We start from the raw sequence: 26,173 nt of genomic DNA on the forward strand, positions 1-26,173 counted from the left end.
AAAAAAAAAAAAGAAAAAAAGAAAGAAAAAAATAAAGCCCTACTTGGATAATTAAAACGGTAAATCTAGCTTGCTTTTCATTATATTTCTCGTTGTATGTTTGTACATGTAGATATTTACGGCTTATCTACCTTCGTTTTAGCATCCTTCGGGTTTTGTTAATTAGCTTCTCTTGTGCTGTTGGAGAACTTGAAATATTATTGGGGTTGGTAACAGAGCAGGACTCAGTTTCTGCTTTATCCTAAAGTTCGTCAAAGGAATGAAAATCTTCCTAGTTCATATTGGTCTTGCAAATACTTTTACTTATTAACTTGAATGTAGATCAGATTTCATTTGGCAGCACCTCTTTGATCTTGCTTTCCCTTAGGTTAATTTTTGTCGATGTCATCTAATACAGCATAGGTATGTGTATGCTACACACATGTAATCCTGTATGCTGATTGATTTTCTATACTGTCGTTCACATCTGAAAATCCAAGTAGATTCCAAATCTTTTTTTAGTTCTGTTTTCATCCTTATTCAACTTGTGGATCCTGCCAAGGCAAGGTCACCAAAAACAACCAAGTGGTATTTCTCAGGACTGTGGTTATTTTCCATTTAAGTAAGAGCAACATGCTATTGTTTGTATAGTTTTTATTGTCTGTATAGCTTCTTAACCTGTTAGGCTTTTGTTTGGGAGGTTAGTAATTGCATACAGTGACTGTAGTAGCTGGATGTTTTATGAGACTGGACGACACCAGGCTTTCTGCACGTTATGAAAAGCAAGTTTTAGGAGATTATATGTCTTTGCTGTATTATATATCATGATTTCATAAACATTTGGGCTCTTTAGTGTTACCTGCTGTGCACTTGCAGTAGTAATAGACCAGATATTTACCTGAGGAAGGTAAGAACGTGCTGTCAGTTAAAAAATGCCAGTGCATATACAGAGAAAAGACTGCCTTCTCATAAGATGCAGGAAAAGGAAAGCATTATTTGCATACTTGGTAAGAATGACTGGCTTGAACGCTGTCCCAAAATGTGAGCTAAACTCTTCAGGCTTAACTCAGAAAAAAAACTTAGTTTACTGTAGACACTATAGTGCTTAACTTCTCAGAAAGGAAGGAAACAAAATCAGTTAAGAGAAGTCATTCGTGTATTGATCTAGCCTTTACATGTATATGCATGAATACCTGCACAAACACATGTACCAAAGTGCTTGTGGGCCAAGCACGGTACTTGTGATTCCAGGTTTTGAGCCACAGAGGACTCCAAACAGCGGTGGGGAACAGCGGAAAGAGAAGAGATTTATGTCACTTAACCTTGGTCACACATTTTGGGGACCTAAGCTCTAGTCAAAGAGGAAAGACAGGACCTTGAGCGCCCTTCAGAGCGGCTAGTATAGGCTCTAATTGCTCTAAATTGCTACTTGCTGTGATTACACCTCTATTTGAATTAATCCGACAACTTATTTTTACACATCATTTACCTCATTGTTGTGGAAAATAGAGAATATTTTAGAATAGAATATACATTAGTTGTTTACTTTTATTCTGCTAAATTTTAAGATCCGTTGACCTGAGAGGCAAATATTTTCCTTAAGGCATAAAGGTTATCTTTGCTCACAAACATAAGACCTGCTGCATGCCAAAAACTCACACTATCTTTCTGCAGGGTAATATCAAGAGGGAAAATGGAAGTAGAAGGCATTATTTCTCCTGCATATAGGAGGCAAGTGGAAACCACCTCAGAGAGGCTGAGTGGTTAAACAGCTCATCAGCAATGTTACTCAAAGCATTAATACCTCCAGGGAATATTACAGTCTGAACATTGCAGAAACTACAGCAGGGACCTTTACATCAGTTTTTTTTTTAAGGTACCACTTATAAGAATACTACTCCTGGTACCCCTGCCCTCTGCCTCTTCAGTTTACCAAACATTCTCAAGCATGGTAGCAACTCATCTGAAAAGCACTTCCCTTTTCTTGGTGTGATTTCTACCAAAAGTCCAGCAAGACTAACTTATCATAAATATCTGAAGGTTCTTCATTTTTGATTGTGAAGACTGAAGTGCTGAAGTCAAAAGAAAAAAAAAATTGTATTCAGCCCCAAGCCATTATGAAATTTTAATACAATGACTAAAGTAGAGTTTTAGGTAAATCTGAAATTCTGCTTGCTTAAGAAGAGATTAATTGAGCTTCTGTTGTTTTTATTTTTCCCAGAAGTTTTTGCATCTGTACTTCACACTACCTTCAGTGAAAGCTGCAGTTATGCAAGTCCAGACTTCTTCATTCTCCCTTTTCTTCCCCTCTGCTAGCCCAAAATTACATGGCCTTTTTTCCAGACAGCAAATGAAAGGGCTAGCTGAATTCACTCAGGCAAGAGGCACTCACTGCTTGCACAATCTGAGTCTGCAATACTAAGATTTCACTAGACCTGGGGTTACAGACAAACAAGACTCATAGTACACATGACATCTCTCAGATGCTCATGGCATTTTGTGCCAATACCATATCTGATCGTGGCATACCACTATTTTAGTGCCAAAGTGGATAGAAGTAGTTAAAATTCAGACTTTTCATAACTTGTTGATGTGTAACTGTTAGAAGTTACAGTTAAAGTTTTTTGATCTGAAAGAGTAACATCCCCCCCCCAATTTCTTTAGACTACTCAATGGCAAAAAAAAAAAAAAAAAAAAAGAAAAAAAAAAAAGAAACTTATCTACTGCCAGATTAAGTTTTGAAGGACAAGCAGGGCCAGCTGAAGATAGAAATTACCACAGTGAAGAAATGTCCACCTGTATTAAATAAATAAATAACTTTGTCCTTTAAATAAGACACCTACAAGTGGAGGAGTAATATGTAACCTGTGGGATAACTATAGAAACTGTCGGTTGCAACTTGTACTACAGCGTTCCAAGTGACTGATGTTAGGTATAGAATATTATGCACTTTCTGTATTTGATAGGTTGTATCTCTTGGCTTTTCATGCATTTTATCCTGCCTGCAGGATATCTGTATAATTTATGGTTACAAACAAAGGTTAGAGATATTCTAATTCAAGCTTCAATTGTTATGGCAGTTTTACAAGAATGCTCATTTACTTGGTTATAGCATTCATTTAGCAGGAAAAGTCAGTCAATGTGATCCATTATCCTGCAACTGTTGTATGAAGAAGTGATTCTATCAAAAATATTTGCCCTAGTTATATTTTTTTCAAGCTAATTATATGTATGAAACATAATGTTGCCCTTCACTACTATGTAGTGTTTGCAATTGTAATAAAATTGTAGAAATTTCAATACAAAGCCAAGTATTTTTTCAGTTGACACTTGATATCCATAGTGGGACAATTGCTCCTGTCAGACAGGTGAGTTCTTCAGTATATAGACATTTTAATTAAAACAAGGGCTTATTTCAGAATATGTTCGGAATATATATAATGTATATTTAACTTCAAGTGTTACTTTCATGACGGTCCTCAAAAATCAGTGACAGAGTAAGATAAGGAAATTGGTGGTCATTTCCTTCTAAGTTTCTTCATACCTCCTGTATTCTCTGTCTTCTGTCAGTTCCTTGAGGAAGAAAACACACATGGGAGTACAATAAAGTATGCAGACATAGACCTCCAAATTCGATTGTGAGTAAGAATTGATTAAATACTCTCAAATTGCCCTTGCCTACAGTAGAAGTATAACAGACCCTAATATGGGAGACTTGCTCAGAAGTTGAAGATACACGAAATTCATGTTTGACTCTTACAGCTGTGCACCTCTGTGCATGTATTTGCAGGTTTTCTACCAGGAGAAAGGGAGGAAGCCTGAGACTAAAGAGTAGATGATTAGTTTTAAATAGCAAACATTACTTTTGCTACCATGAAGCATCAGCAGCTCAGCACCACAAAAAGCCTGACCAAAAGACTCCTAAGTTTCTGTCTTCAGACAAGAAGAGATTTTCTGCAAAGCACTCCTTATAGCCTTTTCTTTAGTAAAACTATATCAGCAAGTAGCCTTTTTGAATATATTTAAATGTTGTTTCTTACTGCCAACATGCAAGCAGAGTTTTGAAAGTTTTGTTTCGAAGGACAAGCAGGGCCAGCTGAAGATAGAAATTACCACAGTGAAGAAATGTCCACTTGTATTAAATTCTTTGATTATTACTCCTGAGAGATGGTCTACCATCAGCTTGGGCCTAATTCACTGTGCTTTGCAAAAAAGCATTACTCTGCCATGTTCAATGACAGTGTGACTGTTTGAGGCTTTGACTGATCTGGTACTTTGTTGATGATGGGAAATACAAACAAAGTTTTGCTAAAGAAGTGGTAAAGCACCCAAAAAGTACTTAAATAGTCAGCTGGCCCACTAGCAAACACAGCAATTAAGCCTCGGATGCTAAATGGTTAAAAAGTCATTCCCTGCCACAGGGAATACTGGATTGCACAGATAGTGACAGTCTTGAAGAAATAAGCTGTGAGGTGCAATAAGGAGCTGAGGTGATCTATCTATCTGCTTGTACGTGTATATGTGTGTGTGTATGTACACATACCTACACAGTCACCCATAACAACTTGATGGTGTTCAAATACACAAACTGAAAGAGGTATAATGTTACCAGGAATTATGAAGGAACAAAGGAAAGTGACTGCTAGAAAAAGAGGAAAAGAGGGCAGAAAGGAAAACCGAAAGAAGACAAGACAGGAAATCCACCCTATGTGGTAAATAGGATCCACCTATTTACCTTTCAGTTAAAGAAAGATCAGATCCAGACATGGATTTTGGACAGATTAGGTGAGAAGGAATAAATCAACTTACCTAACCAAAGAAAGCTCCTACGTTAGCAGCAATGAGAGGTGATTAGAGTGGGATGGATGTTTTACGATAAAGCAGAAACAGGAATTCCTCCAAAGGATAAAGTGTGGTTGCACTTGGCCGCTGTCTCCTGACGCGATCAGAGCTCCTCATCTCTGCAGCTATAAATCATAATCAAAACTACAGCAATTGTAGAAACTTTTGACCTTCAAAATACTGCCTATCCACTATCCACTCTACAGTACCCATAATGACATAGTCATATCTGCAATAACAATTCTGGGCAAGCAGACAACAGTCGGATACTCCTCCTCTTTCTTCACAATGGTAGGAATAAACATTCATATTAATCAAGTTTCACTCCTTTTCCCTATAACAGAGCTTGTTTCCCAGAGCTGATAGGAGTTTATTCCTACACCAGTAGAGTGAGGAGAGCAGAAAAGCCTGCTCCCATCTTTCTTATGGACAGGAATGACAAGTACTCCCTGCTTATTGCTTCCTACCTCTGACAGAGGACACAGTGCTGCATGATTCACTCCTATGGTCAGCAGAACAGCACAACTGCAGACCTAATGTTATATATTGTACCTTCCCACCTTCTCCCAGTCTTTCCTACCCAGTCTCACTGTCTCTCTTACCTCACAGCAGCTGGACCGCAGGTGAGATGCTCTCATCCTCAGCCATTTGAGCTCTTGGTCTTTTGACTTCCTAAATTGCAACTGATTGCACTCACCAAAAATGCACTGATACTGCCCTGACTGTAAAACTAGCCATGTGGACAGTAAGAATAGTTGTATTAGTTGTTTCTTCCCAGGTGGGAAGTCAGTGTACATAATGCTTATGGTATGGCTACTGCAATATATGTAAAACAAGCATCTTCCAGCTCTAAGTGCAGATGATTTCTATATCATAACCATATTAGTAAGCCTCTAGATGCATAGATTCAGAGGATGATTGGATCTTTTGTTGAAGAAGTAATCCTGCCTCTGGAAGAAAAATACAAATGTTCCTTTTTTTTTTTTTTTAATCTGTGCACAAACATCATTGATTTTTTAGCATCAATTCTATTCAGTTCATTTGTACTAAGTGTAAGATTATCTATGAAGTTTAAGATAGAAAAAAAATAGCTATCAGTGCTGATTCCCTTGTCCTTAACTTTGTGCTTGATTATAAAAGATCAGAATAGTTTGGACAAATGACTTTAGTAGGTGGTGCTGGAGCCCAGAGAGTAGAAGTTTCCCAACTCACAGCGGCAATTATGCTTCACTGAGTCACTGAAGAGAAGCAGGACAGAGAACTGCATCAAAGAGGTTTATTATCAAAGAATGATCTCTGAGAGAAATTTCAAGCTGTGGTTATTGGTACCTCAACCGCTACAGGAAGTAGGCAAGTTTGGACGACATCCAGTATTGTTTACAGATGCAGCCCAATCAGTTATCATAGTATTTCTCTCCAGCTGGTATAATAAATCCTAGTAAGTGCAAGACAATCTTTTCACATTGCCGCAGACACAAAGCAGGAAATGTAGCTTAGATGAAACTATTAGGAGAGTGTACTACTGTCTAGAAATACCTTCCTTGGAAAATAATAACAACTCATTATTACAACTACTGACAAGTTACGAGGCTTGTGTCACTTGTGGTTGTGCAAGAGACACTCCTAGGTGCTGTTCAGTGTTTTCATTAATAGTTTAATATCGGTTAATTTAATTATTCATAAATAGTTTAGCTGAGGGAATAACTTGTACATCAGGTAAGTGCATAGCAGATACAAGGTTGGGGAAGAATGCATATAGTTTGAGCAGTTGAATTAAAATTTGTTTTAGAAACTTAATTTAAGAAATGTAGTTCAACAGAATGAGTTCTTAGCATTACACTTAGGTAGGAACAACCAAGAATGCAAATATAAGATGAGGAATGATCGACCAGACAGAGAGGTCTATCCCAGTATGTGCTAACAATAGCAGAGGATTTATCCATATCCAGATCATTGTAAGCTCCCAGTTCTTTTTGGAGAAATGCTACGTGGCCATCTGCTCCACCTTCTGAATTTGGGTATGCCAAGGAACAGTGGGAGCTGGGCTACTCCACAAGGAGGGGATAAGTCAGGAGCCAAGGGTGACCCCAGTGCAGGCTAAGCTCCACCAATGGGGTGCAGCCCCACAAGGTCTGAGCCAGGTGCTGGTAACAGGGTCCATCAACAACCCCAGGCACAGTGAGAGAATGAACCAGGGCTGGAGGGATTCGAGGTCCAGCCACAATCCAACAGAGATGGGGATAGGGACAGGGCTGGAGATTCAGCTGCAGCTGTGGTCCAAGGACCCAGGAGACAGAGGTTAGACAATTTGTCAAACCCTTTCTGAATTCTGTTTTTGGCTTGTGGCATACACACAGTCACCCTGAACTTCATGCTGTTTGCAAATGCAATGAATACATTCTTTGGTTCCATTATCCAAGCTGGGAAGGTGAATACAGAATTGGATCTGACCCGAAAAGGACAACCTAATCAATTTGTTTTTTCATTTGACCATGAACCATGGATATCTACTTCCTAGATACCTAGGATTTCCAGTCTGTTTTATGTATCTCACGAAGTGGTTTCACCTAGATCACATCTTACTGGCCTGCTCATGAGGAAGCCATGAAAGACAATGTGAGAAGCTTTACAAAAGTTATCATTCATAAATGAGCTGCTTCTCCTTTATCCATAGGACCTGATTCCTGCTGCAGTTGGGAATTATGAGAGAGATATGAGAAATACAATTAAAAATACATTAAAAAATCCAAATCTAGCTGACAAAACAAACAAAATATTTTTTCAGCCCAAGAAAACAGAGAAGTCAAACTTTAGAAGGTTAGTATAACTTTGGTCTCTGTAAAAGCAGCATCCGAGGGAAATAACTTCCATTCTGTCCTCCCTAATATGTACATCTACATAAACAACATTCTATATTAGGCTTGCCCCAACAGAATGGCATCGTTACCATCACATCTGCAGAAAAAAAGTATATATCTATTGGGATTATAAATTAAGCTCATTCTCACCTTACCTTTTACTGAAAGCTTTTCGTTTTTTTGAAAAAAATGAAAATGAAAAAAGAAGAGCCAACCCTCGTTCTTCTCAAGGACTGTACTGTAGGACTTGTTATGAAGTTGCCTGAAATAACAGTTGCTTGTGGCAAAAAAAGGCCTCTGTAGTTTTGGAAAAGATAAAATATCTATTTTCATTCATCTAGACAAAAAGCTTAGGGTCATTATAGTTTTTTTTTTTCCACTTTAGTTAATATTTTAGGGTGTTTATGTTGAGAATAAAACTATTTTCTTTTCATAATGAGGATCTGTGGATATATCTATACTCTCACTTCCCTGATTTGCTCATAAGTCCCTATATCCCAATTGTCCAAATTGCATCACTGTTAGTTTGTTCCTGGACCCTGTTTTGGAGCAAACTAACCAGTCTCCTCCAAGACTAAAGAAAGATGCCTTAAGTGAAGAGTCTGTTACTGACTCTCCATACTGGCAGGATGCACCTTTATGTGGCGGGCTATCCAGATTCCTAAGTAAAAACAAAGAGTGGGAGCTTTCCATTTCCAGTGTTCTGGAAATGAGTTGCTTTTTGGTGAAGCAGTTGCACAGTGAGCAAAGCACAATGTCTGAGCTATGTATATATTATATTGTGACAGGATTTAGTATTCATATTGGAATTCTCCATTCACTGGAGCCATCTAAAAACTAGCAGTGTTATCTACATTTAGCTATGCGATCTTTAATCAGCAGCAGCAACTGTGTGTGAGTGTATATATTTTTATATATTTTAAGTTTACCCATTAAACTGTTATCTGTAGTTAAGATACTAAACCTGTAACAGATGACACCAGTAGGAGAAACAAGAAACAAGTACTAACTAACTTTACTTACTTATTTTAACATTCATATGACATTCCAAGAAGCTGCAGCTACACCAGGACTAGCGCACACAGATGAGTGCAAGTTCACCGTGATGATACACCTTAATTATCTCTTTTCAGTGTGTTTATGTTTCATTCTTGTGCTCTCCAGTAACAAGTCAAGTTTGCTGCTCAATAGCCTCATTCTTGATCTTATTTAGATATTTAAACTGTTTATTCATTCTGCTAGCAGTTTCTTAGGCTACAGTTGTCTCTTGTTACACATAACCATGTTTAAGAAATAAGCACACCACATTTAGTCATTTCAAACTGCTGAATCTCTGTAAGAGAACAAAGAAAAAGGGCACACAGCTAGACAGCAGCTTAACCTGTTTTAACGTACAGAAGTTAGATGCAAAAAAAGAGACCAGAAAAGTGTGGAAAATATGAATGAGAAAAAACAAATGATAGATTTGTAGTGAGATTCCTGGGGCTTTTCTGGATATCATCCTCCATGAGCAGCTGATGTCTCAGTGGTACACATCACTGGTTACATGGAAGATTTCTGTCTAAAGCATGACATGTTTAATTTCAGAAAAACAGTCATTAATTTCTAACTTCAAAAGTCTCTAAAGCATGTCAATCATTAATGACAACTGCAGAAAATCTGAATGCTGCAATAATGTAACCTTTAGAAAGAAAAGAGGAAACTACATCTTAAGAGATGTTCAGCATTCTGCCACGAACAGTAATTCTGAATATTTGAACCCAGTTTCCTCCTTGGATATTGGTGGGAAAAGGGAGGAAGGTCTAAGTAATGATTAGGTTATGAAAACAACTAGGACAGCAAGGAAAAAATAGAGTGGGAGCAGCTGCCATTCACAAGAACAGTCCTCAGACTCTATTGACTACCTAGGAGAATTTGTTTAGGTTCAAAACGTGAAAATGTGTGTTGACACCTAAAAACTAGAAAATAAACATGTTAACTGAGGGATACTAAACTAAAGAGCAGAACAATGTAGCTTCAAAAACACATCCTGCCCCCAACCAGCATCAAAATAATTGCATGCTTTGATAGTGAGTTTTATCTATTCATTTTTTCCTTAATCACCAGTTGGTGGTGGTGCTCTTGTACTCCACTGCTGACAAAAATCACGTGTGCGCCTAGTACAGTAAATGGGCAGAAAAGGATGCAGAGTCTTGCACCAACATTTTGAGGGGGTTTAACTCTCTCCTCTGTTAAACTAGAGCATGTTCCAGCCTGTCGGCAATAGGGAACTGCTGCAGGGCTATATGGTGATTTAAGGGCAACATCAAATGAGCTTCTTTAATCAAGTATTCATACAACTTCCTGTATTTAAACTTGTACTTCTGCAAGTCTTCAAAGCCTAATCTTGCAGTTAAAACTATTAGCTCCATGCGTTTGCAAAGGAGATTCAAGGAAAAGTCACATCAAAAGCAGAAAGCAAAGCAAAGAAGCAAAATCACCAAAATTGCTTGGACTTGACCATTATTTCTATCCAGAGGGCAGCAGACTGCAATGAACAGGGGAATGAGCATGGTCCTGAAGTGGTTTTTTTTGTTTTTGTTTGTTTGTTGTTTCTTTTTTTAAGAGGTAGTCTTCCTAGTCAGTGTTTTTGAGAAGTAAATTTTGTAGGCTCAACTGAGCCTCCCAAGAAAAGAGCTCATCTCAGCTCAGGCAGCCTTTCTGGTTTCAGTATCCATAGCAAGATACTAAGAACTCGTTCTGTAATGGGGAAAATTGCAGAACCTGTTATTTTCATGTACAAATACTTGTCAGACATGGAAATACATCTTTTTATAGGTTACTTACAATAACCATGTTACTCTGAAAATTTTAATAAAGGGATTTTTTTAAGTTTTTTTTCTAAATATTTAAAACCATAAAGCTTTTACTAGAAGTCCACTTGTATACTCTTTTGCTTGGCCTACTTGGTTGCTAGTGTAACCCGGTATTGTACTTTGCATGTGAGGTCTTCTAAGTTATTTAACCATCATATCTACTTGCATGTAAAGATTAAGGTTGATAAATAAAGCAAAAAACTTGTGGAAGTCAGAGGATCATGATGAAAATTACACCCTATGGCTATGTGATTCAACTCATAGAGTGAAAGGAGGCTAAGTTATTTGACAATTTCAAGACTTATGGATTATTACTTTTTATAGTAAAGGAAGATCTACAATAGGGGAAAATGAGGAAAATTTCAACCATCTTAACTAAATAGACCAAAACCTACTCTTTTTTATAAGAAGATTTTCAGTGGCTTTATATTTATATTAGACCACAGAATCCTGATGTTTCTTCTGCTGATAGAATTTGAGAAATTTTCAGATACTCTAAAAATCAAAGAACTGCTTTTTTGGAAGAAATAAACTGAAGACTTACTGGTTATATACCTCGTTTTAGGATGCTAGAATTCTAGAGAAAATGGAGAAAACACAGTCACACCAACCATGGAAGGAGAACTGTGCTGGGTGGGATGGGAACTTGTAGCCGTGTTCTCATTTTGGAAACTGAATGCAAATTTACAGTGAAGTAAAGGTTCATAAAGGAAATTAGCCCTCTCACAACTCTATTTTATTTTCTTCATGGCACTTCTGAATTTATTTCTGATATGAAAAGGTGTGTTACACGGTTATGGATTTTTCAGGCTTTTCTTTTTTTGGGGGGATGGGGGCAGAGGGAAGGTTGGTTTTGATTACCTCATGTCTGTAAGTCCTGGACGTACCACAAACTTCCTGGCATCTCCCTACTTTGACTTTGAGCTTTGACATTAAGATTTATATGCTCTGTTGAACAGTTTGCATTGTAAATATATACATACACACACAACACACACACCTGCAGCATAAACAAGTCCAACATTTATCATATATAGATGGAGAGCACGCCTGTTCCTATGCCTTTTTCAGTTGCTTAATGAACTCTGCATCATTCTGTTTAAACACAAACGTTTACCTGTATTTTTGTTCTGGAGAGCTAACACTGAAGAACAACTACAACGCATGAAAATCAAGGCAAAAGCAATGCACCAGCAGCATGGCGTCTTTGTTGCACACATGTTAATTACTTGCAAGAAACAGCGTATCTGGTATATTTAGACATATCCTGAGAAAAGAGTCAGTTCTGATTGTCTTTCGCAAATGCTTTCCACTACGGACCCAGGCTGAGATGCTTCTCTTCCACAAATTACTTATGTGGTCACTAATACTGTAGCATCTCCTGTTTTTTACTTACAGTCTATGAGGTGCAGTAGTAGCTATTGAGTTTATTTTTTTGATTCAGAGAAGGGGGCAGACACCAGCCCATGGACAAATGTGGGGATGATATAGTAGATCAGGGAGTTTGCCTCTCGTCTCCCCAAGTAATACAGTGATGATGCAGACTGACTTTTCAGACCACTGAAACATGAATATTAGCTTGTAATAGTCAAAGTGAACTTCATCAAGTGGTTTAGAAATTGTTTACCTCTCCCTTGGTCAGAGAATGCAAAAGAACAGGCTTTATGCAGAAATATTAGAAAAACAGATTTTGCCAGATTTTGTCAACAGTTCCGTGAGCTTGTTATGGAAATGGGATTAAAATGGAGCGGGCTGAGAAAGAAAATGGTATATTTCTGACCTGGATGCATCTGTCTGCTGAAATCCCACTTCCAGCATGTAACCAAGCAGGAGAGTGAGGGAAAAGTACATAGATATTTACTTTTTAATAAAAGTGTGAAGCACCTTGGTGGAGGTGGCACAAGAATCTAGACAGGCTCCATGCTGTTGCACTGAATTTTAAAGCTAAAGGGAGGCTGACAGAGAGATGTGTTGAAAATACATTGTAGAATGAATGTGTATTTTCACAGGAAGGAGCACTGTAAACCCTCAGGAACGGATGTAATTCATCAGAAACTACTTCCCTAAATTCAATTGACTTTTTTCTGCTAATTCTTTTTATAAAAAACAATATTTCCAAATGTGACATTTATTCTAGGCATGGCCAACTCTTGGGTACCATTAACTGTAACGGAGAGAACTACTTTTGCAACATCATCACTTTCGTAGAACGGTAAGGTTGGAAGGGACCTCAGGAGATCATCTAGTCCAACCCTCAGCATAGCCCATACAGGAATTGAACCCGCGACCTTGGCATTAGCAGCACCACGCTCTAATCACTTTGTGATGTCTTTTCTACTTACTCTAACTGATTTTTACTTTCTCATTATACATAATTCTTGAGCAATAACCTAACGTAGAACTTTTTGTCTGTTGAGCCCAAACACATTTACCTTCAGGAAACTCATTCATTTAATCCAGAAAAGGATATATCATTTTCAGTAATGATAAAATTGCACGGTCAGTCTGAAAATTAAGCCATTTATTTAGAGGTTTGCTCTTGTACAGCTGAAGGTATGAGTCACTGATCTCAGACCTCTGAACATTGCAAGGATATTAGGAGTATAAAAATAAAAACTTTAATAAATTGGTGTAGTAATTAAAGAAGACAGGAAATAAAGAGTTATTCATCCTGACTGTAACAAAAAGCCTCTTTTTGTGGTAATGGAAAAAGATCATACCCCTCATGTTCCCTGTTGCCACAACACCTGTCAAGTAAATGCTAGCACTGGATGTTTTCCCCCTTTTAAGCATTGTAGGAGTCAGCGAGCGTAAGGAGCAAGAAGCATTGCCCTTGTTTTCAATAAGTAAGAATTTGGTGCCCTGTCTCTTTTCATCAGACTCGCCTCTTCCTGCCTACAACCATTGCCAACTCTGGAACAGCCACACTGGAATAAAGAAATACCCCAGAGGAGCAGAGAGCCCCCGTGGATAGAACTGTTCTTCATTTCAAACGGCAGCTACCTCTCAGCCGGGGAAGACAAGGTAATTTTGATTGAGAGTGGAGAGGGGGAAAGAAGGGGACACAGGTATCTTCCTTTTTCTGTATCTTCACTTCCTTCTAAAACTATAATGAAAGTAAAATTCTGTCTTCCTTCTGCCCCTATAGTAGAGGGAACTGCAGGCACCTGTCCTCGCCTCTCTCGTTTGGTGCCTTTGCGAGTTAGCCCAAACTGAGCTTTCAGGCAAGTGCTTCATCTCCAGCATCTAGAGGAGAGTTGCTCATACATTGCAATAATCTGGCCGAGATTCAGTGCAATTTAGATCAAAGCGATAATAATGTGCTCACAGAAGGAGCTAAAGTGGTAATTCAAAAGGAGTTTCTGACTTTCGAAAGGTTAGCTGGCTAGCTATTCTTTATTCTGTGTTTGTCTGCAGTTTAGATTCCTGGCTACACCTAAGTACTCAGTGACCACATCTGAGGGGTTTTTTATGTACCTGCATTTGTCTTCTATTTATCTTGTTTTATATATATATATATATACATGTGTGTGTGCGTGTGTGGTTGAAGAGAAACCAATGGAAGGTAGAGGAAGCATCTCCATCAGAACGAGGGAAATACATGAACAGAAAAATATTATAAATATTATAACATAAAAATTTTATGCCTTTCAAACTCACCAGCGTGAAACAAGGAGGCTATACCACAGGCTGTGACACTGGGCTATAGGTAGATATTCACTGTAAAAGTTAATCCTTATTTGAATGGACCATCCTACTGTTAACCCAGCACCTCTGCAGCACATACACAAGCCACCACCACCGTTTTATGACCTCTGCCGACTGCAGCGTTGCTTATGAGAGGAGTTTTGAAAGTTAGCAGCTTTACTTAGAGAGCAGGGTACAGTCATTTTTAGCCAAGGAACTGCCTCTCTCCTTGCACCATGCTGAGGAAACGAATCTCATGGGAGTACGAAAGCTGCTGCTGCCTCCTGCGAGAGGAGAGCACAAGCTGCATGTAGACTGTGAGGGACCTGCAGATTCTGGAGTTTCCTCCTCTAACTTGTTACTCTAAAAGTAGTGCAACTTCCTTGTCAACATCCGTAAGTGAGCTTCAGGGTATTCTGGGTGCTTCTTTCCTGGAGGAGTTGGCCTGTATTCTGTGTTAATGCTTGGTGGTTTCTTGCCTGAAGTGGGGAATCAGCAAAGACTTTTTTTAGCTATTGGAAATTTTAATGGCTTGCAAAGGTTCATCATTTAGTCTCCTTGTGTCCCACTTTCCTCATCCACAGGGCAAGGTGAGTAGAAAGATAAATATATTTAAAAGTGAGTGGTACTTGAACTCTGCAAAAATGAGGGCCATACATATATTATGCAGATTGACAGATCTTGTGGTCAGCTTTCTTGTGGCTTCTATTTCAAGGTTATTCAATCTCTGATCTCGCTACAAGAACATACAAAAGAATTGCAAATCAGTCTTAAACAAGGCATGCAGTTTGGGAGATCTCCATGCGTCTATGATTTCTTACATACTCAGCAATAAATTTAAAGAATGAAAACTAGTGAATGATGGTTCAATCTTACCATTCTTTCTTCCCAGCAGTGCAACACAAGAAGTTCGCAGCTGGTTCTGCAGACCTTTGTGAGACTTCCTTCTGGTCTGCATGCGGCAATGTTCACTCACTGATGATTTTCAATATCATCAATTTCATTTCACCACTGAAATGTTGACACATAAGTTAGAATTCTAAAATTAAAACTGCATACATCATAGAGCTCAGTATACTGACTCACAACAAGTTCTTTGAGTAGGGAAACTTTTCAAGCTTGCTTTCCTGTAGTTCTTGTTCCTGCAAAAGCTTTTATTCCTTCTGTTCCCTCATATGGATTCTCTAATGTCTAATATCACAGCTGAATGCATGCTGTGGCCTTCCCATTAACAGAGGCTTGCCTTATGTCTGCTTGGCAGCATGTTTTCATGAAAAGTACAGAAACTTTTCATCTCGCTGGCAAATGTAGTTAAAACTGGGCAATAAGTTCAAAAGGAACTCATGCAGACTGACAGACAAAATTACCTTGTAATCACCATTTCCCTAGGAAGCTGGATTAAAAGTCTAGTGGCTTATTATGATGGGCTTATTCAACCCTCCCTTTATGTTATTAAAAAAAAAAAAAAAAAAAAAAGGAGAGAAAATATTTTCTGGAAAAAGTTAATTAGCAGAGTTTCAGTAAGAGGGGAAGCTGACTATACAAAATTTTATTATGTTGGTAGGTCTAGAATAAGGACACCCTAGTGTCCTTATATAATTAGAAAAATGACTTTTAAACTGGCCTTTTTATTTATTACTGGGGACTTTCTTTGCCAGAATTCTCACTGAAAGGTGTCTGCTTTGAAATAATTTCAAAATCATTATCTCTTTAGGGTTGTTTTGACCAACAACACAGCAACATCATAGAAACCTCCCATAACCTGTTTTCTTATTGAAATTTTTATTCTTTGTGGTTATCAGCTGTGTTCCCATGACAATTTCTAACTCACACATGCCAGAATTAGCTACTAACATGTCCCAGCCTGATGGTACATCAAGCCTACTCAGTACTGTGGAAACTATATGTACTCAGGCTCTAAATGTGTGGGGAAAGGAAAGTCTCTAATTTGGGTATTAAAACTGGTACATGTGTATGGGTAATTGAAATATGGGAGAAGGGAGGGACCGAAGGGAGTGTAACTTGTAGAAGATGATTAGATTTATTCTTTTTTTAAAAAAAAATAAAATAAAATGCCTCATATCCATATAATAAAATCTGTATAATTAGTGTATATTTTGGTGAAATGGAACATTTGTTTAAAATTGGGTTATCAATTTAAATTCATAGTCAGTTGATGTGGAAAACAATTGAATGCATCTCTAGTTTGAATTAACTTTCCTGCAGGATTTCCATCTTTCATTGCATTCTCTGCTTACCTGGAGCTCCCTATTGCTGTGAGGTGATGCTGACTGGGTGTCATTTCCACTTTAAATACTGTTGCGTAGCCAGATATATTCCAGCTTCAGAATGACGTAGTTTTCTCAAGGTTGCAACATCAAAACCTGAGCAAATCCGAGTAGTGATCTGCCTAAAAAATAAATATATGTAGATATAAAATAATCAGTGCTCGGTACCAGCTGCTAGCATACCACCAGACCTGATAGCATACATCCAGCAGAGCCACTGGCTGAGAGCGATGCATCTAGATACTCCACCACTGCAAGCTAATGACAGAAAAACTTCAGGCAGCTGCTAGTTTGGCTCCAAAGGGCACTGGTGCTTTGCTGGGAAGACTGCCACCACTCTCCCGTGTTTTGTGGTCAGCTCCGATGGTTCTCAGCCACAGCGCAACGAATTTGAGCTAGGACTCCAGTCAGAGCTTTGAGGACAGCCAAAGTTGCCAGTAGAACACGTTTAACTCTCACATAGCTAATTGGAGAGCCACCAACTCACTTTTTTTTCTTCTTCTGATTGTTAAAGTTTACAGATGAAAGCTGTTCTGAGGCTTCCTGGTCACTTTTGCCCCCACCCTCTTCTGAAGAAGATCCCAGATTTGAAAAGTAAAGCTCTTCAGCATATGTCAGTCTGAAAAGAGCCTGTTATCTCACCATTTGTTGCAACAATATTTTCTTCTCTCTCTTAACACTTTTTACTCCATTTTCAAAGTTTGCCCTCTCGTGTGCTCCAAATGACGTAACAGTATTAACCAGTAAGCAATGCACCTTGGGACACTTACATTTGCAGAATACCTGTTTCCTCCCAAGTAGCCACTTTTTCTCACTGAATATGATGGCACCATTAGAATCAAAAAGCAAATTCTTTTTAATGCAGACAAAATTACCAAGATAGCATGTATAGGATAAGATGCAGTTGAGATAGTACTTTGCTTCACAGTTTGAACAGTGCTCTGAGCTTTCAGCTACCTATACCTTTTATGATTACCCAAAGTAAGATATTTAAAGATGCATAGAGGTTTTAAGGTATTCAGTTTGCTTTAATCACAGTCTCAGTACTATTAATGCTTTGTGTTCAGAACAGTTATTGCAGAAATCTATTTATTTTTGCTATGCAGTTTGTGTAAACCTTCTGATGCTATAAAACCAAATTTAAAGTAAAGAAAATGCAAACATTCAAAGGAAAGAGGGTCTTTCTGGGGGGGGGTCACCTATAGAAGTAATATTGCCTCTCATTTTTGCAGCATCTCTACAAGAATCTTTCTAATAAATAACATTACCGCCTATTGTGTGAACTGCCATTGCCATTTTAACATGAGACTTTTTGTTCTTTGGTGACAAACCTCATGGTCACATCAACCCCTCTTGTAAGAGCAGCCAGTGGATTTGCATGAGTCGCTAGTCTTTTCTCTGCTTCTCACTACTCTCCCCAACAGCCCTCCATCAATTCAAAATTGTTCTGAGACCCTGCCTGTCCCTGCACAGGACGAAGGGGCAGCAGATGGCACTGCCCTGCTTGTCTCTGGGCTGAGCCCTGGACTCAGCTCAGCTCAGGGTGAGACCGTAAAGGTGGAATTCCAAGAGTGAGGGGAAAACATTGCCTTTTTGTTGCCATGGAGATGGTAATTGGCACAATAACTATTTTGTTCTGTTTCAAAGCTCCCCAGTTTCCTAGTTTTGCTTCCCTCTCCTACTCCATCACCACTTCCACCCTTTCTCAGCAGCAGCCTAGAAGGCCTGACAAATTTCTGGGTCAAGAGTTGGAAAAGGAGTGGCAGAACTTCCAAGGACCTGAAGTTTGGTCAGAGACCAAAAGGCCGGGGGGGGGGGGGGGAGAAGGGGGAGGAGAGGCAGGGGAATCAAGGGAAGGTCTTGTAGAAAGAGGAGAAGATGAAGAAGGTTAATGGTTGTAAGAGGTAGGGAGCTGCAGAAAAGCTCCCAGCAATGACACACAAACAAGCAGATATTGGAAAATCCTTTGGCAGTGGATAGCTACCGTCTACCCTTCCTTGGTGAACTTCTGGCCCTCATGGAGAGGGAGGCACAGTGCTGCACACCACTCAGTAGTGAATACTGCTGATGCCATTCTCCCTTCTGCATGAAAAGCCTCTCACTTCTCTGCAGCGCTGAGAGAAGAAACAAAGCTTCCAGGAGGCAAATGCAAAGCCATACTATTTTCTGAGAGGAAGAGCAAAAGCCTGCATGAATTTGATCATTTTGAGCACGATTTTCCTCATCCACACTGCTCTGTTCAATTGTGGCATTTCTGGGGGAGGGGAGGGGGAGAGTTTAATGTTCCAGTACCCTAATGTTTGAATTACTGACCTAAGTTCAATATGCTTTCATAAAAACACACATGCTGTAAACATAATACAGCGCCCTTCGCAGAAATATTGGGAAAGCATTAAAAAGAGGTAATAAGAGGTCATTCAAGCACGTAGATGAAAATTAGGACAAGGCATTTCTGATCCACTAGGCGTGACAAATAACAGGAGTTTCTCAAGAAAGCTTCACCAGCTATGAGCTTTTCAAGCCTGTGGAAATCATGGGAAATGTTAAATGTTGTCTAGGTCCACAGCCATGGGAGGATCACAGAGTGGGTGCGAGGGGCCTGCCTGCAACCACCCTGCAGGTGAGCACTGCCACTATCCTCCTGCCATTTGAAGCTCATTTGGGCCAAGTGAGATTCACCAAAATCACCCCTTTGGTTTCCTCTTCCTTTGTCCCAAACAGCATAGCAGTACACTCCTACGGCCACGTGTCTGCAGATGTCAATAGTGGCACCTTTGTGATGATGGCGATGGATAGGCATCTCCCTGCACCACGTTTCTTCTCTGGAGGCTGATAGTAATTTAGAAGTGGGCCTAGCTTGCAAGAGACACACAAACAATTAAACCACCTCACTGACTCCTCACTTGTCTCCAGTTTCAGCATTCCCAGAGATTCCTGTATGGTTTTTAACTGAGCTTTAATTAAATAATAAAAAAAAATGCTTACAGCCCTGCAGCGGGAGAGAACAGTATGAGACTACCCTTTGGTGTGGTGCTGCGACGCTAAAGACTCAGTGCTGTACTGTTGCACAGGTTTAAAAGGGAAGTGAATTATGATTAAATTTAGCTATTAGTTACTGTACAATAATTATCAAATTAAACCACAATTTTAATAACTTGCTCTTGTAGGTAAGCCTTACAAAGTGAGAAAATGAATGTCTTCCTTACCTGAGTTTAAAGAAGAGGGAGAGTCTTCACTCATTCATGGATCTATACAGCATATTTTGCAGAAGCAAGGGAAAGAAGTCCCAAAGCAGAACGAGATTCATCGTATCTCCTGATCCAACAGTAATTCCACCCCAACCATTTCACTTCCCTCCCCCTTCTCCAGCCTTGCAAAGGAAAATCACCCTCAAACTGTAAATCCTACGTCTGTTACATCTGAAGATTCATTCCCCTGTCTTTTTATTGAAGATGTGGGCTTTTTAGTACAGCACATGTAAGGAAACATATTTCTGAGAAAACTCAAAACCAGACATTGAATATAGACAGAAAATCTACTCTTTCACGCTCAGGTAGTTCAGGAGACATTCATCCCAAATAAAGCCTTAATCTTTCTCTCCTCCAGTCAACAAAGCAACTGACTGCCTTCTTATATGCTATTATTATAAAGTTATCTTAGTAACAAATCAATTTAAACTTGAAACTCAGATGCACTATAGAATGGCTGAAATCTGAAAATGCAGGAATCATGGGGGTGGGTGACAGCTGTTATTAGTAATTCCACTCCCAGGAAACCTTGTTTCTTTTTATAAAATGTAATAAATGAAATTATGACATATAATTTCGCTATCTTTTAACTGATAAAACAGCAGGAATGGAATAAGCTGCAGAGTGTGTTTCAGGCTCACCTGCCCAAAGAACTGTACATGAAAATATGATTGTGATATTCCAGAATTAATCAAGGGATTTTCCCAGCAGCTGTTTATCTGGCAAGGAGACTTAGCTGTTTAACCCCAATGGGTGCAGTAACTTTGAGCACAACTTGAAATCATCCCTCTTTCTACTGCATGTTCCTGTTATGCTTTTGAAAGACCAACTGATGAAATCCTTTAGTCTGGGAACCTTAAAAAGAGACAGTAGACTAAAAATGTCTTTCCTGCTATTGTACCCTAACCTTTCAGAATTTCTGAGAAGTTTTGTCTTTAGGACGATTTGTTTATCTTTATCCCTAGATTTTTATCTAGCTTCAATTCTAGTACACAATTATGGGTTTTTTCAGAGACCACAGATGAAACATATGAATGACTAAGTTCTATTCTCAGTCAAATTGAAAATCAATGGAATTTATGTATTTAAACTACAAAGATGCTAATAGGAAAGGTTGTTGGGGAATATTGTCCTAATCTAGATACTGTTTACATCCAGATGACCTCATTGAGGTCTGTTTAGTTTTGCAAGAATAATTAATTTCATTTTCTCTCTAATACTGTGAATGGTACTGATCACTTCACTTAATTTTGTTCAATGGTAGTGTTAGCTAGTTGGTTTCATTGTATGAATAAAATTTAGCCAAGGGTCTCAAGAGCTTGTGCATCATTCACTATTAATAAAGCTTACTACACAAGGTTTTTTTTTTGTTCGTTTTGTTTTTTTTTAATCTTTTTTAAGCCTGAGCACAATATGGACAGTGTCAAGGTGTGGGGAATGGCACCTTTAGGAGGCTTTAACAAGGACCAATTGCATTAGTTGTATCATAAAATAACTCAAATTGATCACAGCAAGTGTCTTTACATGCAGAGCCATGCCTGGCTCTTTGGCTCTGAACAATACCTGAATGTAATACCTGAGTAATGTCATCCAGCAGTTAGTCAAAAACGCTGTGATGATGTAAAAAAATAGCAGCCGAGAATTCAAGATTAAGTGATGCTAGTTCAGTTCTTGAGCAGGCATAGTCATGTCATACCATGCAGTGGAGAGCTGCTGGATGGTTAAAAAAAAAAAAAAAAAAAAAAAAAACTCCCAAGCAGTGCAATGCACTTAGCAAAATGAGTTAAGCCTTTTTTACATAACAGCGCATAGGGGTATTGCTGGGGTCTAGTCACTGTCATGTAAAAACCACAAATGTTGCAGCAAGTGCTGTGCTTTGATTGTGGTGTCTTGTCTTTTCTTTTAAGCCCATTTTCATTTTCTTTTGTGCTTGCCTTCTAAGCTTTGAGCACACTGCTGTACAGCTAAAGGCACCTGAGAAACAGATTGCTAGGCAACAGATGCTGCAAAGGACAACTTCCCCTCCCCTAGCACTGTGATGGCAATAGAGACCTTACCACGCTTGAAGTTATGTGTTTCAAAATATTCAAGACAAAAACAGCTTTGTGTTATGAAGGCAGACAGGTGAAGCAAGAATTGATTTTGAAAGTAGGAGTTAAAAATAAACAGCAAGAGGAAAAAGACAATTCAAGAAAATGAAAGAAAAATAATGGGAGGCAACAAAAGACAACATAAAATAAGGAGCTGTTATGAAAAGTGTGGGAGCAGGTTGAGAATATGAGAAAGAAATTGCTAAAATGCAGGCACAATGGAGATTTGAAAACTTGTTAAGTGTGATAGCATAAAAACATGTATAAGTTTAACTCAGTGTCATTCTTATAAAAGTTTATCTATTGTTAAAATTCTGTGGCATGTTCATTTTCCACCCTTGTAGCAAATATTCTGTCTACCTCAAGAACCTGACCTCACCGTTGTGATTCTCTGGGGAATTGGTAAACAGAGAATCTTTGCGTCATTTCTAGCTCCATCCACAGATGCTGTCCATAGAGTGACTTGAAAAGCTTCATTTCATCACCATTCAGGAGGAAATGCAGAAAGATATGTGGTCAGTGACCCAAGCTGCATAAATCTTTATAGAACACAAATCTGTATTTTGCCCAGCATAAAACTTGGAAGGCAGAGTGTAAATGCAAAATGGCATATACTTAGCAATCCTTAGAAAGCAAAAGGTTCATTTGTCTAATGGGAGTTTCCTTTAGGTTAACAAAAATCCCAGCTGAAGTAAGCTGTTCTGGAAGTTGCGTAGTACAGCAGTGCATTCAGAAAATGTGCTTTCTTGGGTTAAATACTTACTTTTACTTATTTAAAATTTGTTAATAGTAGGATGAACAGCAGCAATGAAAACAGATGCTAGGAGTGCAGAACCAGTAGGAAGGTACTGAGCAACAAAGAAAGCTGAGTGTTAGAGATGAGGAAATAGAGCAATCAAGTGAGAATAGACTTTGCAAAGTTTAAAACAAATGAAAAAAAATACAGGAGTTGCTGTGCAGGAAAGACAAGATAGAGATTAAAGATAATCTAGGTACAGCCTAAAAACTCTAAAAACTAAGTAAATACTCTGCCTCACATTTCAATCAGGGAGATGATGTTCAGCACAAAACAAAAGGCAGAATGCCTAATGAGAATCAGGTTAGGGAAATTGCTAAGGAGCTTATTTGGTCTTTTGAGATCAAATAATCTTCATAGCAGAATTCTGAAGTAGCAGGACACAAAATTTCAGTTAGCATAGCTAGTACTTTCAATAACTCTGCCAGGTCAATGTGATCTTAAATGACTACAGAGCCGCAAAGAGGTTGCTGAAAGACTGATTCAGACTGCCAAAATAATAGCTGAGAAACAGATCGTGCTGCCTCTAAACATATCACTGAGGTACATACCAAAAAAGGAAAAAAAATATTTTAGCTAAAGGGCAATGTTGGCATGAGAAAAAATGAGTATAACCTGACCATGAAATTAGAAAAAGGTTTCTAACCATCAGTGCAGTGAGGTTTTGGAACAATCTTCCCATGAGAGTCGTTAGCACTAAACTAGTTTAGAAATGGAGATAGATTCATTTGGAAACAGGGTTCAGTGATAAATTTGCCTGAGAAAGACAGAAGGGAGAGTGTTTCTAGTTCTTTATTCGTTCATACCTCTGTAATCAAGTCCCTGCAATACTCCATGGTTTCCTAGACATTTCCCTATGCCTGTTAGACAATATTCCACCGTGCAACCTTTCCTGCGTTCCTGCTTGCAGTCCGCTTAGTTACCCGCGACCTTGTGTACTTCGCGCTCCGCAGCGAACAGCACACATGTATTCTCTCATAAAGCAAAGTTTTCTGTTGGGCTGACATTTTCCAGCTCTGCCTGTTGCTCCTCGAGCTGAGAAATGAGGGGGAAGTCGTGTCCTGGCTGCTCTAACCAGGATTGAGATTCCCAGATAGTTCTCCACTCATATAATCAGCCGCATCCATGCGGCCTGGAAAGGAGAGACATTTAAGGAAAAGCAGCCAAATATTTCCCCTCAATCCATTACTTTAAAGTAAACATTTAACAGAGTTTATGCAGAGTCCTTCAGAGCTAAACAAAACTACTGACGATGCTGAAATACAACGATAGAAAGGAAAGCACAAGTCTTTTCTTTTTAAATAATTGCTCATATGCTTTTCAAGTTTGGAGCATGTAAGATACTTCTTCCACATGTTTAGGTAAACCATAAGAACAGGTTTTCATGAATTCTTCAGCCAGCTCTTTGCCACTGACATCACCTTGGTAAATCCCTTATGTCATGTCTGCTTCAATGTATCTGTTTAAAATACATGACTCGCTTCTCAAACTTGTTGTAAAGTTCCTTATTTATAAGCGTCACAAAAGTCAAAGAGGGAAAGGATTCTGCAAATAAAGAGCAATGTTAGCTACTTCATTTTTGGAAAATAGGAGTGAAGTGCCAATTACTCTGAAGTAGTCTGAAAGAATAATTCCCCTCATCCCTTACCAGCTATGGTCACTATATGCACATGTCTGCATGATGACACAATCTTTTAATGCATATATTAATTTTCAATACTTATTTGGAGTGTCAAGCCATATCTTTTTCCTTTAAATTCATTTCCACTGCGTAAAGGATATGTTTAAACCCAGCTTAATCCAGTTCAATCCATTCTTTGCCATGCTGTTTTCTTCCATGTTTATTATTTTAGTGCATATTAGATCTTTCTTACTGCTGAATGTAGCTTATGAAGTAGCAATTGCAAATACATATCATAATTTTCAATTCTGATTTCTCCTTTTAGTCAATTCTAATTTCCTTCCTTCTTGAAAGCATGCACACACAAAAAAACTATAGAACAAATATGAATTTCATTTGTACTCCATATCCCAGTCACTGAACAAAGACATTTCATAACTAAGCTGTATTTATTTCTAAGACCAGTTTCTTATTCTCTTGAATCTTCTTAATATATTTTGCCTTTATAACAATTGATATGTAGTTATGCAATTCAGTTTGATGACAGCATTTTTTTCAAGGTTAAAAATAAAATTTGCTAACATCTTTTTTTTTTTTTTTTTTTTTTAAATCAGCCTCAAAACATCACTTTGAGCTATTTGAGCAGCATTTGAAAAAACTGTAGAAGTCAGACTTAATAAAAGAGACAAGGAACTGGGGATTCTGTGAAGCCCAGGAGACTCCTCGCTCCACTTCCCCCCAGCTGGAGCAGGGATGGGGTCTGGGGGGATGCCAGGGCACAGTTATCCTTACATCCACACGGAGGAGAACTAGCAAAATGATGGTTGGGGCAGAGGGTTATTGTTTGAGGGGTTTGGGAGTTTTTTTTGTTTGTGTTTGCAACCTCCACATGAAGGTCCCTCTGCCTGCCTATGCAAGACCAATTTTTTTGGAAAAAAAAATAAATTTTAACTAGAAAACTCTTATATCCATCTAATTAAAGAAAAAAAAAATCTTTAATGAGGTTGCTTCACAGACATTAGACCACTTCTGCCATGGCTGTTTTTCTTCTGCACTTCCATTTCATACAAGGGACAGGCTGTTTGGCACCGTGGTTTGAGTTTTTTTTGCTTTTGCAGGGATGGCTGGACCTGACTATCCCCTTCTAAACAGATTTAGCTGGATCACAAGGAAACTTTCTGGAGAAGGTGGTTAGGTTTTTTTTTTATTCCTCATAAATAATAGTCCCACCTGTAAACTGTCTGTAAAAGAAGCAGGCAGGAACTCTGCAAGCTATTGTCTGGTGATTATTTACTAGCCAAGTTATACATCATTTGCAAGTAAACCTTGTTTTGTTTTCCCCAATCTGCCAGCTCTGCAGACTCCAGCTGACAATCAAAACTTTCTTCTCTTGCATAATTACCTTTATCGAAGAATCGTTTGGTCAAACTGATACTCTGACACCTGTGTATTTTGTTTCATGTAGGCGTTTTTTTGCACAGCCAATACAGACCAGAACATAAGAATTCTGATGCACAAGGAAATATTGAATCTGTTTCATTGTCAGTCCATTTCTCTACTGGGCCAGCACACCAAAGAGAGTAGTTATGATACTGTCCTTAAAAGTAAGCTAGTAGCTGTGACTTTGAATACTCGTAAATAACATATCGAGTAGGCAGCAATCTTGCATCAGAGTGGGAGACATTAGGAAAAGTCTCAGCAAAATTTTTGAAGAGCTTTGGACTGAGCACTGCTCTTTTCCACATTTATTTCACTCTGCCCTTTGCTGTATGCTTGTAGCACCTTCACTTTACCCAATCCCATGTAAAAAATTTCCAGGATAAAGAGCTTTTTTAGGGCTTGGGAACAGGAGTTAGATAATTAGCTTAAGACATAGTATGTATTTTAGTGCCTAAATGTCCACCTTTGT

General features: G+C 38.6%; 1 long non-coding RNA gene across 1 annotated transcript; it reads left to right on the forward strand.

The window, feature by feature from the left end:
• Nucleotides 1-6: 6 nt before the first annotated feature.
• On the forward strand, nt 7-20,910 carry LOC146585369 (uncharacterized). The gene is made up of 3 exons (XR_014898006.1): nt 7-59; nt 13,414-13,558; nt 19,677-20,910. It is a non-coding gene; the product is annotated as an uncharacterized LOC146585369 (long non-coding RNA).
• The last annotated feature ends 5,263 nt before the right edge of the window (nt 20,911-26,173 follow it).

The sequence above is a fragment of the Rhea americana genome, unplaced genomic scaffold, assembly GCF_003343005.1.
Source record: "Rhea americana isolate MKP2758 unplaced genomic scaffold, rheAme1 scaffold_81, whole genome shotgun sequence".
In the NCBI taxonomy this organism is placed as follows: domain Eukaryota; kingdom Metazoa; phylum Chordata; class Aves; order Rheiformes; family Rheidae; genus Rhea; species Rhea americana.